This window comes from Tachypleus tridentatus, chromosome 13, assembly GCF_004210375.1.
Source record: "Tachypleus tridentatus isolate NWPU-2018 chromosome 13, ASM421037v1, whole genome shotgun sequence".
NCBI classification, from domain to species: domain Eukaryota; kingdom Metazoa; phylum Arthropoda; class Merostomata; order Xiphosura; family Limulidae; genus Tachypleus; species Tachypleus tridentatus.
The window spans coordinates 145,649,097-145,663,978 of NC_134837.1; the positions used below are offsets into that span (position 1 = coordinate 145,649,097).

At 31.8% G+C, this 14,882-nt stretch overlaps 1 pseudogene across 1 annotated transcript in view; it reads left to right on the forward strand.

Moving 5' to 3' along the window:
* Window positions 1-384: 384 nt before the first annotated feature.
* Window positions 385-14,882, forward strand: part of LOC143238217 (metabotropic glutamate receptor 3-like) — a 107,169-nt pseudogene continuing 92,671 nt past the window's right edge. The window contains exon 1 of the transcript XR_013020463.1: window positions 385-1,174. The product of XR_013020463.1 is annotated as a metabotropic glutamate receptor 3-like (transcript). The remainder of the gene's footprint in view (window positions 1,175-14,882) is intronic.

Genomic DNA, 14,882 nt, shown 5'->3' on the forward strand with positions numbered 1-14,882 from the left:
CATTGTGTGTGTGTGTCTTCTTATTGCAAAGCCACATCTGGCTATCTGCTGAGCCCACCGAGGGGAATTGAACACCTGATTTTAGCGTTGTAAATCCGTAGACATACTGCTGTACTAGAGGGAGACAACCACACATTTATTTATCTAATCAGTCAAGATATAGTTTAAGGTTACGTCTGTTACGAAAGGTAAAACAAATAAAAAGCTTCCTGTGTATACGTGCGTGTAGTTCAGTTTTCGAGGTACCCACCATCTTTAACAAATAATGATTTTCATAACTCTTACCCTGTGAAGTCAGGAGTAACAATTTCGATTCTCCACTGTTTGTTCACGCAAGTCAAACAGAGTATGCGCGAGCATTGCCGAGCTAGATCCTTCAGAAGAGTGGCGCGAGATCGAGTATTATCACGTTTCCAGACTCTAGCGTTTGCTTACAAGTGGTACTGCAGAACTTTTTGTTTCCACTTCCTATAATGCTCTGGTGGTTCTTAGTTTGTTCGTGTACTCTCGTTCAAAATACTTGTTATATGAAATTTAGAAAATGTGTCCTTCACTGAATGATCAACCATAAAGTAAGTAATTTCATCAAAGATATCTACAGTATTCTTCTCCAGAAAAATGGAACAATTTACCTCACCAAATCATCACCGACTTACACAGGCAAAGTGAATAGAGAACAAGGATGTACACCTACAAGGAGCGGAATATAAGTATTCTAGCCTTGTTTTTAGTTTTTCAGGCTGGCTTGATAACCTGTGAATTTCGATCCAAGCAGGTGAGAATAAATGGTGATTTGATTTTAGGAGGATTGTTCCCTATGCACGAAGCAGTAGGAGAAAATGGTAAACCTTGTGGAGCCATTAAAGAAGAGAAAGGAATTCAAAGGTTGGAAGCCATGCTTTACGCTTTGGATCAAATCAACCGAGAACCAAGTCTTCTACCTAATATTACTTTAGGAACATTTATACTGGACACTTGTTCTAGTGATACCCATGCGCTAGAGCAAAGTATGGAGTTTGTAAAGGCATCTTTGACCACTCTGGACGACTCCCAGTACAGGTGCGAAGATGGACGGAAGCCAATACGCAACCCTCAAAAGCCCGTCGCTGGAGTTATTGGAGCAGCTTCCAGCTCCGTATCGGTGATGGTAGCAAACATCTTGCGTTTGTTTAAGGTGAGCTTTTTCTACCCTAATAATATCTGTATAAACGTATTGTTTGACTTCAGTAAGGCACTATTTTTATTCCTGAATGTGTGTTTCTTCTGTGAGTTAGGCTCAGTGACTAACTCTTTAAGCTACGAATCGAAAAATCCAGGGATCAATCAACATTTTGCCGTTCAAAGTAACTTTAGTATAGGCAACTTTGTTGCTAGCTGGTTTTCTTTCTGCTAATCAGCGTTTCTAAATTTAGGTTAGCTTGACCTCAATCTTAAAGGATCTCTGCCGTGGCCACTTTACCTATGTGTCAAATAAGGTGTCATTCAAGATGAAAGTACCAAAGGACCTTGTTATTTTAAACATTGCGTTTACTTTCTTTAGTTAAAATTAGATCTACTTATATAAAGTTTTTATAACCTATTATTAACTCAACCATTAATATGATACAGTATAATTTAATTAGAAAACGAACTGATGTCAGTCGTTCTCATGTTGTGATACTGTTATTTCAGCTAGAACCTATGGTGCATCTAGAATATTATTATTTTCATAGTAAATAGAAAACTACATTTAAATAAATAACATCTTCCCGTGATAACACGCATATAGTACTTTCAGGTTTTAGAAAAAGTCTTATTAACAGCTTAGCTCATTTTAAAGAGTACTTGTTTGAGAGGTCCTGGGTTCAGGCTCGACTCTGTGCGATATCAAAATTTCAGACTACTGCACGCATTCATTGGATTAAGATCACTTGAAACCACTTATATTTCTTGGTTAAAATTTTATGCTTATGAAATCGTAACTTCGCGATTATTCTTCCCTTTTATTATGAGAAAGTTTATGTACATAGGGCAGCACACGCTTCACTAAAAGATATTATGATATGTAAAAAACATATTAGTGCTTCTTTTAACTTTAACATTTACGCTAATTTAAAAACACCTAAAAATATTTTTGTCATCAAAACTTTAAATCTACCGACAAACACATAGGTAGTTATTTAACTTAAATCGTAAATACATTCACCAAAAAAGTTGCACTTTAACTACACAAAGAAACACAAAAAATATTCACCAATTCCGCCCAATAACTCAACACATTAAATAGTCGCTAATGCCTTGATTATATTTGTAAGGTGAATACCAGAATTCATTAACTACTCACCACAGGCTGCAGTATATTCAAACACTTAAACGTAAAATGTTAACACATATATAACTAAGAAGTCCACAATGTAATTCTTTAAATAAACATGTTATATTATGAGCTATTAAAATTGGTTTACATATAAACTTGTAATTCGTATATCTTGAATAAGACACGTTATACCTGCAGCTCTTACAATAAATAATTTACTTCAAGTGCTATTATTTAAAGTAAAAAATGGTAATTTTTAAATATATTTAAATATATTTTCACTTAAATTCCTCTGGTAATTGATTTTAGCAAAACGTAGCAAACGGTGAAGTTAAACAGGTAAACAAACATTTCCAGCTAAGAAACACTTTCTTTCACTTGTTTTTCCCTAGAATCTTCACATGTTCATGACTCGTTAGATTAATCTTTATTACTACACAAGGCTATGATGCACACGACGAGAACAAATAGCACCGTGTGGTCACTGATAAAGGCCGTGAATGGACCACTCTTACTATTACATCGAAGGGAACGGACAACTTTTATTGTTACACCAACAATAAAGAGCTTTGCGACAATATTTGACTAGGATTTATTGTAGAACAACCATAACACCAAACTTTAGCCCTTTTGAGTTGTTTACTACAGAGCAAAAATAATTTTTTTGACAATAAATAAACGTTTTAAACACATGTAACTTGTTCAAACCTTAAAACTACTTAGTTAATCTTCCCTTTTATGCTTTAGCAGATAGGACATGATGCGATGGCTATAAAATCGTCAGTGCTCTGTAAACATTCAACCGACGTTGTCTACCGTACATTTCAAACTTCACGACATGAAACACTTAGTTTCATGAAAATGCCAAACAGAATTACTCGTAATCTATCCGTGATTTATTATATATCATGTGTCGTTAAATATAACTTCGTCTATTCAGTGAAACTTAAGAGCCTACATGAAGCAATGCAACATAATAATCGTATCAAGATAGTATTTCAGTTATTAATTTTAACTATTTTGTTTACTAACAGTCATTTTAAAAAGTACTGAGTGTTATCATGAGAACTGTATATTATTGGATCATATTTGATTACTGGAAAAAGCCCGGCATGGCCAGGTGTTTAAGGCACTCAACTCGTAATCCAAAGGTCACGGGTTCGAATCTCCGTCACACCAAACATGATCACCCTTTCAGCCACGGGGGCGTTATAATATGAAGGGCAATCCTACTATTCGTTAGTAAAAGAGTAGCCCAAGAGTTAGCAGTGGGTGGTAATGACAGCTGCCTTCCCTCTGGTCTTACATTGCTAAATTAAGGACGGCTAGCGCAGATAGCCTTTTGTAGTTTTGCGCGAAATTCAAAAACAAACAAACAGTTACTGAAAAAAAATTGTCCGCAATAGTGGTGTTTAAATTAAATATAATTTACTGTGGAAATACTAAACGTTATTGAAATAGATTGTTACTGGAAATGCAAGATGCTATGTAGAAGCGTTAATGAGCAGTGAGTAGATACGATTTTATAGGAAACATTGATAACTGGTTTGTTTGTTTGTTTGTTTATTTGTTTTAAATTTCGCGTAAAGCTACACAAGGGCTATCTGCGCTAGCCGACCCTAATTTAGCAGTGTAAGACTAGAGGGAAAGCAGCTAGTCATCACCACCTACCGCCAACTCTTGGGCTACTCTTTTACCAACGAATAGTGAGACAGAACGCCACATTACAACGCCCTCACGGCTAAAAGGGCGAGCATATAAGGTGTAACAGGGATTCGAACTCACGACCTCAAATGGCGAGTCGAGTGCTTTAACGACCTGGCCATGCTGGGCCGTGATAATTGGTTGAAACAATAGCTTCACATATTATAGGGCAACAAACAATATAAACTATTTTCAAAATATTAAACCGTGTAATATTATGAAAAATGTTCAACGTTGTACATTTTCACGTTAATAATTACTTAAATCTTAAATAATCATTAGTGAACGGCGGAAATGCAGTAATGTATTACAGAATGAAACTTTAGAATGTTTGCTGAGCGCATTGGTTGCTGTAGAAATACCAAATGGATATTATTGTATCCATTTATAATTACTGGAAACATTGTTGGCTACCAACTATATTGATGTTTATCAGAAAAACAATCTATAGTCATTTCAAACACACGATATCATCATTACCCATATGTAGCTGTGGGGATTATACAAAGTGATAATTTTACTCTATTATCTGTATCTTTTATTGCCAATTTATAATCTATATAAATACAATCTATACGTTTGTCTGACTTTTAGAATTAGACTGTTTAATAAGAATAACTGCATTGAAAACGTAAGAAATTTCTAATTTAGTAGCTACTGTTAAGAAGTTGCAACACCCTTCTTACGATGAAATAAGTTGAAATTTTCTCAAGACATATTGAATGCTGTGATCAAATTCTGAATATATTATTACGTTATCAGTTATTACTCCACGGTATGAACTTAAATAAAAGTATAAACTTCAGAACATCGTATTTGATATATCTTTTAAATAAATGTCTAAATTTCATCGACAAATTTATATAGTAAATAAAATAAAAATCTGTATAAAAACGAAGACCTTGTTATAATTATTTACTTCCTTATTTTATATTTTGGACATAAAAATTAAAATATTTTATAGTTAGTAGCTTCAAATATTTAAAGATAAAATTCCATCAGAATAATTTTCTGGGGTTAAAAACAACATTCTTTAATATCAAACTTTATTTCCCATAAATAACTAAATACTTTCAGAATTTTCAAGCTACAAAATGAGATCTTGTTCCATATTACCAAATATTTAATTGAAGAGTGCCCTATCACTTTCTATGTATGGATAACAGGACGTCTTATTAAAGCGTTTAAAAACTCGTGTAGAATTTCTTTTCTACATGTCATCAGAAACTAGGTATTAAGAACTTTCTGGTACACTCACCCTATCTCCGGTGTATATGCTGCTTTTCAGCCATTCAGAGCGTCCAAAAGTCAAAAACCAACGATTAGCCAAATCTCAGATTTCTTATTTTCGTTCATCATCGTCTTTCTTCAACAGGCCTAACGCTCATCTAGTTCTAGCAGTAATTAAAGTTTTATCATTATTTAATAAAACAAAACAGTCTTCGCGATCTTTGACTATTTTTTATTATTATTCTCTGCAAAATTCATAAAGCTTTAGAATACATTCTGTAATTTAGTAACCAACGTACGCCATCTTATACAAAAGTGAACAATCAAGTTTCAGGAAAAAAAATAACGTACGGCTGGTTACTAGACTTGATAAAAGGAACCAAACAAGACAGGGACAAAAGTATATATATCACTTGTTCAGCCAATGATCACATAGAAGACTAAGCCAATTTGGCTTTACATAGAAAATAAAATCCCAACATTACTGGCTTTTTCACTGGTAAAACAAATAGAACTAAAATATTTAATCGTAAAATGTTACTCTATTATAAACTAGTAATAAAAGTAGTATTATAAAGCTAATTAAAGGGAGGGTGAAATGATGAAAACTAAGCTTCTATTCAAACACCAAACTTTTGATAGACAAAGTGGGAAAGCTAGTAATATAGGGATTTTATTTTCTATTCAAAGTCCAAACAACTTATTTTTTACTTACACTATTGTTTAACAACTTTCTTAATACATAATACTTTTACTAATTTACTATTTCATTATTTTAAACTGTTTCACAATAATATTTTACCTTAATTTTCACTCTGTTTGACATATTTTACATTTCGTACGTTATCTTTTCACAGTAATATTTTTATTACTTTCTAATTACAAACCGGTTTTAGATTTTTGATTAACAACTGTTTTTACACTAATATACAATTTTTTCTTCACGAAGTTTGTTTATAAAATGGTTCATTTATGTGGCTCTAAGTATATTGGTTTTAATAATGGATAAGTAAACAACGATCTACAAGCATTAGAAAGAGTTTTGTTGATGGTGTAACATTGGGCTGTCTTCTTCGCGTATGATTTTATTGTTTCTTGAAGTTCTCTTGCCATCACATGAGTTAGGGAATATTTTGATGGCAAGTTTTAACAAATAGTTCGGCCCGGCATGACCAGGTGAGTCATGGCGTTCGACTAGTAACCTGAGGGGCGTTATAATGTGACGGACAACCCCACAATTCGTTGGTAAAAGAGTAGCCCAAGAGTTGGCTGTAAGTGGTGTTTACTAGCTTTCTTCCCTCTAGTCTTACATTAATATATTAAAGATAGCTAGCACAGATAACCCTCGTGTACCTTTGCGCGAAATTAAAAAAAAATAACGAATAGTATGATTAATAATTTGATTAATATGATTAATATATATATATATACACATCCTATAATTGTATCTATCAACATTACAGCGTTAGAATGGTTGTTGTTGTTTTCAAAATGATTTTATAATTACTGTGGTTTAATAATTTCTTGTTTTGCAATAGACGACCAGCACCAATAGAGTTTTGTTCTTATTAAAAACAATTAATTTTCTTGAAAGCTATCTAAGACATTCTTAAATAGAATGTCTTATTCATAGAATGTGGCTAATTACAGGACAAGCACCACACGTATAAAAACACTGAAACATTTTCAAAGTGTAGTTACGTGGATTCTTTTTAGAGTAAGAGGGCCAACATGTGTTCTATTAAAACAACAACAGAAAGATAACACAGTAAGCATGTCAAGGTGTTGTATACGGTCTTACAGTCTTCCAAAAATAAAATAAAGTAAAACAATACAAGCAAACGATATAATTTTCGTTTTTCATGAAGAAATAAATAGCGTGAAAGACTTAAATAACATAAGTTATTTAATTCTAAATGTTTGGTCTTCTAGATGTAAAAAACTGCAAACTCGGTTTTACGCCGTTCTATACAAAAAAAAAACCTTTCTGTAAATTACATTCATGGTTATCAGAGTAAGTACTGTTTATAATGGTTGCGCATGTAATATTCTAGCGGTTTTGCTCTGCTCATACTTTTTCAGTCTTTTTTATTATAATTTTAGTAGTAAAATACTTATTAATTAACAAATTATTATTAATTAATTTTACTGTGAACATATTATTTGTCTAATATCGTTATTTCTGTGTAAATTTAAATAAGGTCTAATTATAATCAGTGAATATTTTTAACCTTTAAGCTACATACTTTTTTAATATTTAATCATTGAATCCATACATTTATCTAAAATTTAAAAGATTGCCAAAATGCATCTAGAATTACGTTGTTGTAATTATGTTGAAATCACCATAACTAGAAACACAGGAAAATAGATACAGCAAAATCTCGCCATAATTAATTCTAGTAAAAGAATTGTTGTAATAAATCGACACAAATATAAATATGGTAGAAAATTTCCATAATTCTTGCTAGAAAATAAGAAAAATAATTATTATAAGAAATCAACAGAAATGTAAATTTCATAAGAAAAATAATTGTTATTTCTACTAAAAAAGAATAATTATTAAGATAAATCAACACAAATGTAACCAGCGATAAAGGAAAGTAAATGCAATGAGAAACCACCGTATGTACAGCTAGATCTACTGAATACGATATGTGGCGAGAAATAACACTGAGGTTGGTGAAGTGAATATCTGCGCTTACTAGACACGCCTCGTCTAGAATCTCATGATTCTTTTTACATCACTGGTATATTAACTGAATACTTTATTTGCTTCTCGTAGTTAATTGCATTTGGTTGGTTATACGAAGGGAATCTGTTTGTTATTGTGGTTTATTAGTATATTTTATTTTCATGATCTTATAACATGAATTCGTGTTCTTTCTAGAATAATAACCAATAATGAAACCAAGTAGGTAGACAGCGCTATCCTGAAATTTTGTAGTAAAGCAGTGAATGTGTGTGTACGTGTATTTTTCTTATAGCAAAGTCACATCGGGCTATCTGCTGTTTCCACCGAGGGAAATCGAACCCCTGATTTTAGCGTTGTAAATCCATAGACTTAGGGCTGTACCAGCGAGGGACGAGCAGTGAATGATATATAAAAGAAGCAATATTCTTACTATACGCGACAATGCTATCATATGTGAGAGTTCGCATAATCACAAAATTGTAATAGTATATTACTATACCAGCCGACTGTTCTATACTAAAAAACTATACAGAATTTTAACATAATATAAATTAAATATTGCATAATTTGTTAATAATCACATTTTTAATTTAACATATCCATATTCAAATCGTTGTTTTTCATAGATCTACCAATTCGTTTTCGTTCAAATTTGGCGTTAAATAGTCTAAAATAATATTACATTTATCAAAATAATTTCAAAAGACCTTTAATTATTTTGACTTTCGTTCTAAAATAACATCTAAATTAAGAAACCAAGAATTATAAATTATCCGAAATATTAGAGACGCAGCATTGCATGCAAACGGTCATGAATATCAAACACAAATGTAATGGATTACAAACGTTTTTTGTAAATATTTTGTTTTCTTCCTTTAATTACACCAATCTCAAGTTATTTCAATTTTTTCACAGACCCGTATTAATTTATTGCATTCATCTTTCACTCAAATAATATGTTTAAAACGCAGTTATTTATCATCTGTCTCATATTGAAGAATTATTTTAACAAAGTTAATTCCTTTGTGATATTTAATCAGGTTTCACTAAATATTCTATACCAGGCTAGGCCTAATAGTTAATGTGATGAAATATAAATCCAAGTACCCACGTTTTACGTCCTTTTGGCGGAAAAAAATACAATACGCACTTTGGGGCCGTGGGCACGTTATAAGGAAAGCGGTATAGTTTTGCTGCTCGATTAAATTAACCCACTAATTGACTGTGAGGTGCTGTTGACTAGCTATCTTTTTTTAGTCTATCACTTCAAAATTAGAATCAAATGTATAGTTTTACTCGAATATCCTCAACAAAACAAACTAATGGTACCTGGTACCTTATATTTTCAATCGTGACGTCACTTCAATGTATTTTACTGTAAAGCCAGTAAAAAGCATGGTGGGAATACTTTACAATTTCTCATTACAATATTTCTTTCAGTACAAACATTAATTATGTAATAGTAATTTGAAACATATTTCCTAAATAAGGATACCTCCACAAAACTGCATAAGATATTTTGAGTGGTTGAAGTGTCCGTTTGTATAATATGATAAACTACTTCAGAAATAAAGTGAATTTAATTTGAAATTACAGCTAAATTAAATCTTATGATAATGTGTATAACTGCCGAATGTTAATTAATTCCTTAAACTATCAAGACAAGAATAAAAGAAAATGTCGTGATCGTATGAAGATGAGATTTGTTCCTTTATATATTTACCTAATTTGAAACCAAATTATAAATTAAAAGCCAGTTTTTAACTTACGAACCACTAATACTAAAAACCCCAGTCGCTTCAGTTCAATAGTGATATTGATTAAATAAATCGGCAGTCTCTACCAAAGGACTGTAGAGCTTCTATATTTAAATTTGCTAATGCAATACATCCTATAGATTTTGTTAACTTTTAATTATTTTGAACTGATCGTTTATTAACCAGTTGTAACAAAAACGATCTTAATTATGGAGTAAGTTACTGCGTTCTTCAAAATTGGTTTTGGTGACAATTGTAAACCAGTACTTGGAAGTTTTATGTAATGTTTCACATTAATTATAATTTTTAAATAAACCAGAGCAAGATATGATATAGCTGTTGTGGTCTGGGTTCAATTAAAAAAGCATTCCATTTTCTGTTGTTTTACCACAGCTTAAGATTGTATGTTAATTTTCTGTTGTTTTACCACAGCTTAAGATTGTATGTTAATTCTTGTAAGTGTAAATAACCTCTTATGGTGTTAAGATGAGAGATTTTCTGAACACTAGGTGTATCAATTATTTGTAATTGAGAACTTGTACAGTATTGTTCGAAAAGAAAAAAGTCACACTTTTGAAGTGCAGTTCGTTTTTCTGACAATAACCATGACAACATGAATGTCCGAAACGTACAAAATTTCCTCGGAAACAGACATATTATAAAGTAACAATAAGACTGTGTATTTTTAAGTCGCAAAAATAATAAAAATGCTTAGATAAACCCAGAATATTAAATCTCTCATAAATATTATTAATAATCACAAGCATACACAAAGTTCAAAAAATTACAGGAGGTACAGCTACTTATTTTGCGTTTTCTTATATTCCTATCAGGGTATGCAATTTACCTATACGTCTTTTAATCTTTGTGTTAAGTAACACATATTAGTAACTTGATATTTCCGTATTATTAAAACTGTTTATCAGTAATACATTTTTTATGGTAAATGTCTACCATTACCATATATAGGCTAACATACTCGTCTCGTAAGCCTTATTTTCGGATATTTTAAAATTATTTTTTATAACAGAACTGAGCCCCCCCCCCCAACAAAAGCATGCACTGCAAACATATACCAATTAATTAATACGTTAATTGAAGAGAAAAACCAAGACAATCCTGCGTTTCATAAAACGTAAAATTTTCTTTGTACAAAAACATACAATTGTGAAACAATAGACCTTATTTTGTCCTCGTTTTTGTAAATACCTATTAAAGCTATTTATTCCTTTTTTTAACTACAGATGACATTTAAATCACCTTTAACGATTTAAAGTCTGTTCAAGTGTAAAGACTTATTTCCTTCAGCTACGCATTTCCGGATCGTGTATAAATATATATGGCTTAGGTGTAATGCCACTTACATTGATAAATAATTACGCTAGACACACTGACCAACCTTCGAATACATATCAAGTAAAACTGGAAAGCAAAACCCAAATCTTTTAGACTCCACAGTTCTGAATAACTTGTATAATTCCGGTAAAAAATCGCAATATTGTAAGCTATGTTGCATGCATATCTATTCCAACTATTCTAATTTATCTCATTTGTTTACTTTATATTACAATTACTATTCATAGATTATTGAAACTTTATAAATATGGAAATCTTTCTTTCTATTATTTCACCTTGTTTAAGAAAGCTTGCTCAAGATGGAGAATGTGTGCATTGAAACGTTGTCGTTTCACATGAAATGTTTATTGCAGTAGCTGCCGTACTTTTATTTATCGTATAACTTATACTCCTCCATCCGTTTATCAACAGATACTGAAACACTAAACAAGGCTCTCAAACATCAGCTTTCCTCATTTCTAGATCTTCCGTTATACGCTACATCATGCTTACAAGTTGGTCAGAAGTTTCTCAACAGTACCTTGATTAATGTTTGTGCTAATTAATCGTGACATTTAAATATGTGCGTTTTTGCTCATTGAGCTTGTCTAACAACAAAGTTATGGAAATCTAAAGCGCCTAATAAAATAATATTAGTAATGTTGAAATATCAACTGTAAAATACGATAAATTATTATTCTATGGGGTTTTGGTCTGTTTTACTTTATCACATCGTAACCTAAATTAATTCAGGTATTGAATAGTGTTATGACATTTCGTAGAATTCATTATTTCGTATTACACAGCAGACCATATGTACACATATGTTAATTGTTTCTTTTTTACATCACAGCTGAAATTGAATGACTTTGAAAATGTATGACTTTAGAGAACTTGACATGATGCATTTTTCAGCTTCTGAACATAAAAGTCAGAGAAAACAACTAATGGCTTTAAGATCTTTTTTGGTAACATTGAAAGTTTACTTTGATATTTGAAACAACCCATTTCCTGCCGAGATTGAAGCTTATCAATGCTGTATTTATAAAGAAACTTTCAAAAAACTCCTCTTGAACTAACATTTACTTGATCCTTTTGTATAAGTACCTACTCCATTATGGAAAAACTACAGAGATTTTTTTTAAACTAACCATGTGATTTTTTGTAAAGGTTAGTATTTTTTAAAGACGTTTGAAAAGGAAAGTAACTTCCTCCCTCCAACAAACTTTTTTTTTCGTTACTTTTCTCGTGATAATTTTGTAGAGGAAAAAAAATGAGTAATAAGAAAATCCTTCATAGGTTTGTATATGTATTGCATCACCAATTTCTTCAGGAAAGGTTTTATATGAGAGATTTCGTTACCCAACACATCATTATGTACATTATTAACTGTTGGTTTCTCATCCAAATTACACATCTATCTCTTCTTTATTCAAATCACATGGTTCCTAGTCTAAAGCTGCTTTTCATGTGAAAGTTTTAGCTCAGTCACTTTTCTTAAAACATATTTGTTAAAATAACTGATAAAAAGTTAAAACAAGATGCCCGGATTATATTTCTTTGCTTACTTTAACGGCTTCGTCTGATATTTGTTGGGATTTTGACGTTTGGCACAACGTGCGTTTTCTTTTCGTAATGTACCTGTCATGCTCTTGATTTAACTACGGAGCAACGTTGTAACAGCTCATATGCTCATTTTACTATGCATAAAACATTATTAGCTTCAGATGCTTTTATATTAGCTGTGTGTAGGCTCAGGTGGCTAGAGATGTTAGTTTAGTTAGCATGAACTCGAGTAATGGCTGTAAGCTCTAATGTCTTCCCTCGTTCCGGACTGTCACTCTGTACAAGACTGCCACAATTTCTGGTTTAGGCTTTTGACCATTAGTCTCACATGTTGCATGCTGTTTATTACACTAAAAAAATTATAAATGTTTTGGACGTAATATCGTTTACTTAAACCTAAGTTTTATCGGGATCTCAAGTTTCCAATTATTCCTTATCTAATACTTCTTGTTTTTTTATTTGTGATCGAGATATTAATATGTCTTTATAACGTATTGACTTTCAGTAAAAGTTTAATCGAAATGACATTTTATACTGAGAGTCTTCAAGTATGAAAACTTCATTTATTAGTCGATATGTATTTAAAAATAATACATTAAGGAACTTAAATATCTGCCTTATTCCAGTACTAAAAGCTGTAAAGCGTAATGACATGAAACATGTACTTTTGCTAAATTATGTTTGTAAAACCATTCGTTTCACTCATTTGGCAGAGTTGAGTTACAATGGTCGAAACATTTATGTAATAAATTTATTTAATTTTCACTTCTGACTTTAAACCTTCTTTTTCTTTAAAAAAAGTTTGAGCTTCAATATCTATTTTTCTACTTCTGTTTCTTTCTCACTGAATAGATATATCTACCATGCCATCATCTATTACTCCATTCTAGTCACTAAGTTTCATAATATTTATTATTTTTATTTTTAGAAAAGTACGCAGGGCTCGGCATGGCAAGGTGGTTAAGACGCTTGACTTGTAGTCGGAGGGTCATGGGTTCGAATCCCCGTCACACCAAACATGTTCGCCCTTTCAGCTGTGGAAGTGTTATAATGTGACGGTTAATCTCACTATTCGTTGTTAAAAAAGTAGCCCAAGAGCTGGCGGTGGGTGGTGATGGCAAACTGCCTACCTTCTAGTCTTACACTTCTAAATTAGGAACAGCTAGCGCAGATAGCCCTCGTGTAGCTTTGCGCGAAATTCAAAATAACAATAAACAAACAAAGTGCGCGGCCCAGTCAAGTAGTTGGCGGTGGGTGATGTGGACTTCCCTTCAGTCTATTGCTTAAATTAGAGACGGCTAGCACAGATGGCAATGATGTAGCTTTGCGTGAACTCTAACAAAAACAAGCAAACAATATTATTTTAATTATTATTAACATGAACAACTTATATTCATCGTTAGACTCATCATACCCATCTTTAGCTGTACAAAAGCAATGAATGTAGTATTTCAAACATTATTTTACATGCACATCTCATTGTGGTCATATCTAATTAAAGATGGTCTCAAAGCATCATAGGAATTGATATTAACGTTTAACATGCCAGCATTGATTTTTTTCTAGTTGCATGCAAATAGCATAGTAGCATTTTTGATATATCTTGAATCGTCTAGTAGCTAGAATGTACACCTGAAGGCTTGTAATGTTAAAAATCGGGTTTAATTCTGTAACTATGCTCTTTTAACTACAAACAAAGAAATAATGTATCTTTACCACTAAAGATCTAGCCAAGTTTCTTTGGAATTGAGCGTAAGACCTTCTGGACTGTCTCTTAAGGGAAAGAATAGACATGAAATAGTATTTTAACGCATCTTCGTTTTGAAATTCAGAAAGAACTAATTAAAGGAGTGTAATAACAAGTGCCTAAAGTCAAAAACAATTATCCAAAATTATAAATATATTGTAATCAGTAAGTATATTTATCTTAACTAAACAGCTGACTTTCATTATTTACAAACTTTAATAACGTTGTTCTCTTGAAAAATGAAGCTCTTTTATTTGTCCTTAAGAGAAATAGAATAAAAATTACTACACTAGTGCTCCATTCTTTGTTCTATGTTCAAGTGTTTAAAAATACTTTAACAACACTTAAGTCAACTGAATAACCTTTTGTGTGGTTTAATAACAACAAATTTCAGCGAAACTTAACAAAACGTTTATTGTCTGTGACACAATAATCAACCTTGCGGATACAAACGCTTGAGTATATCTACAGAATTGGTGTTTTGGAAGCTCACACGGAAGACTTGAAAACTGAACTCAACCTAATTATTTCACTTCAACACTAAAGTACATT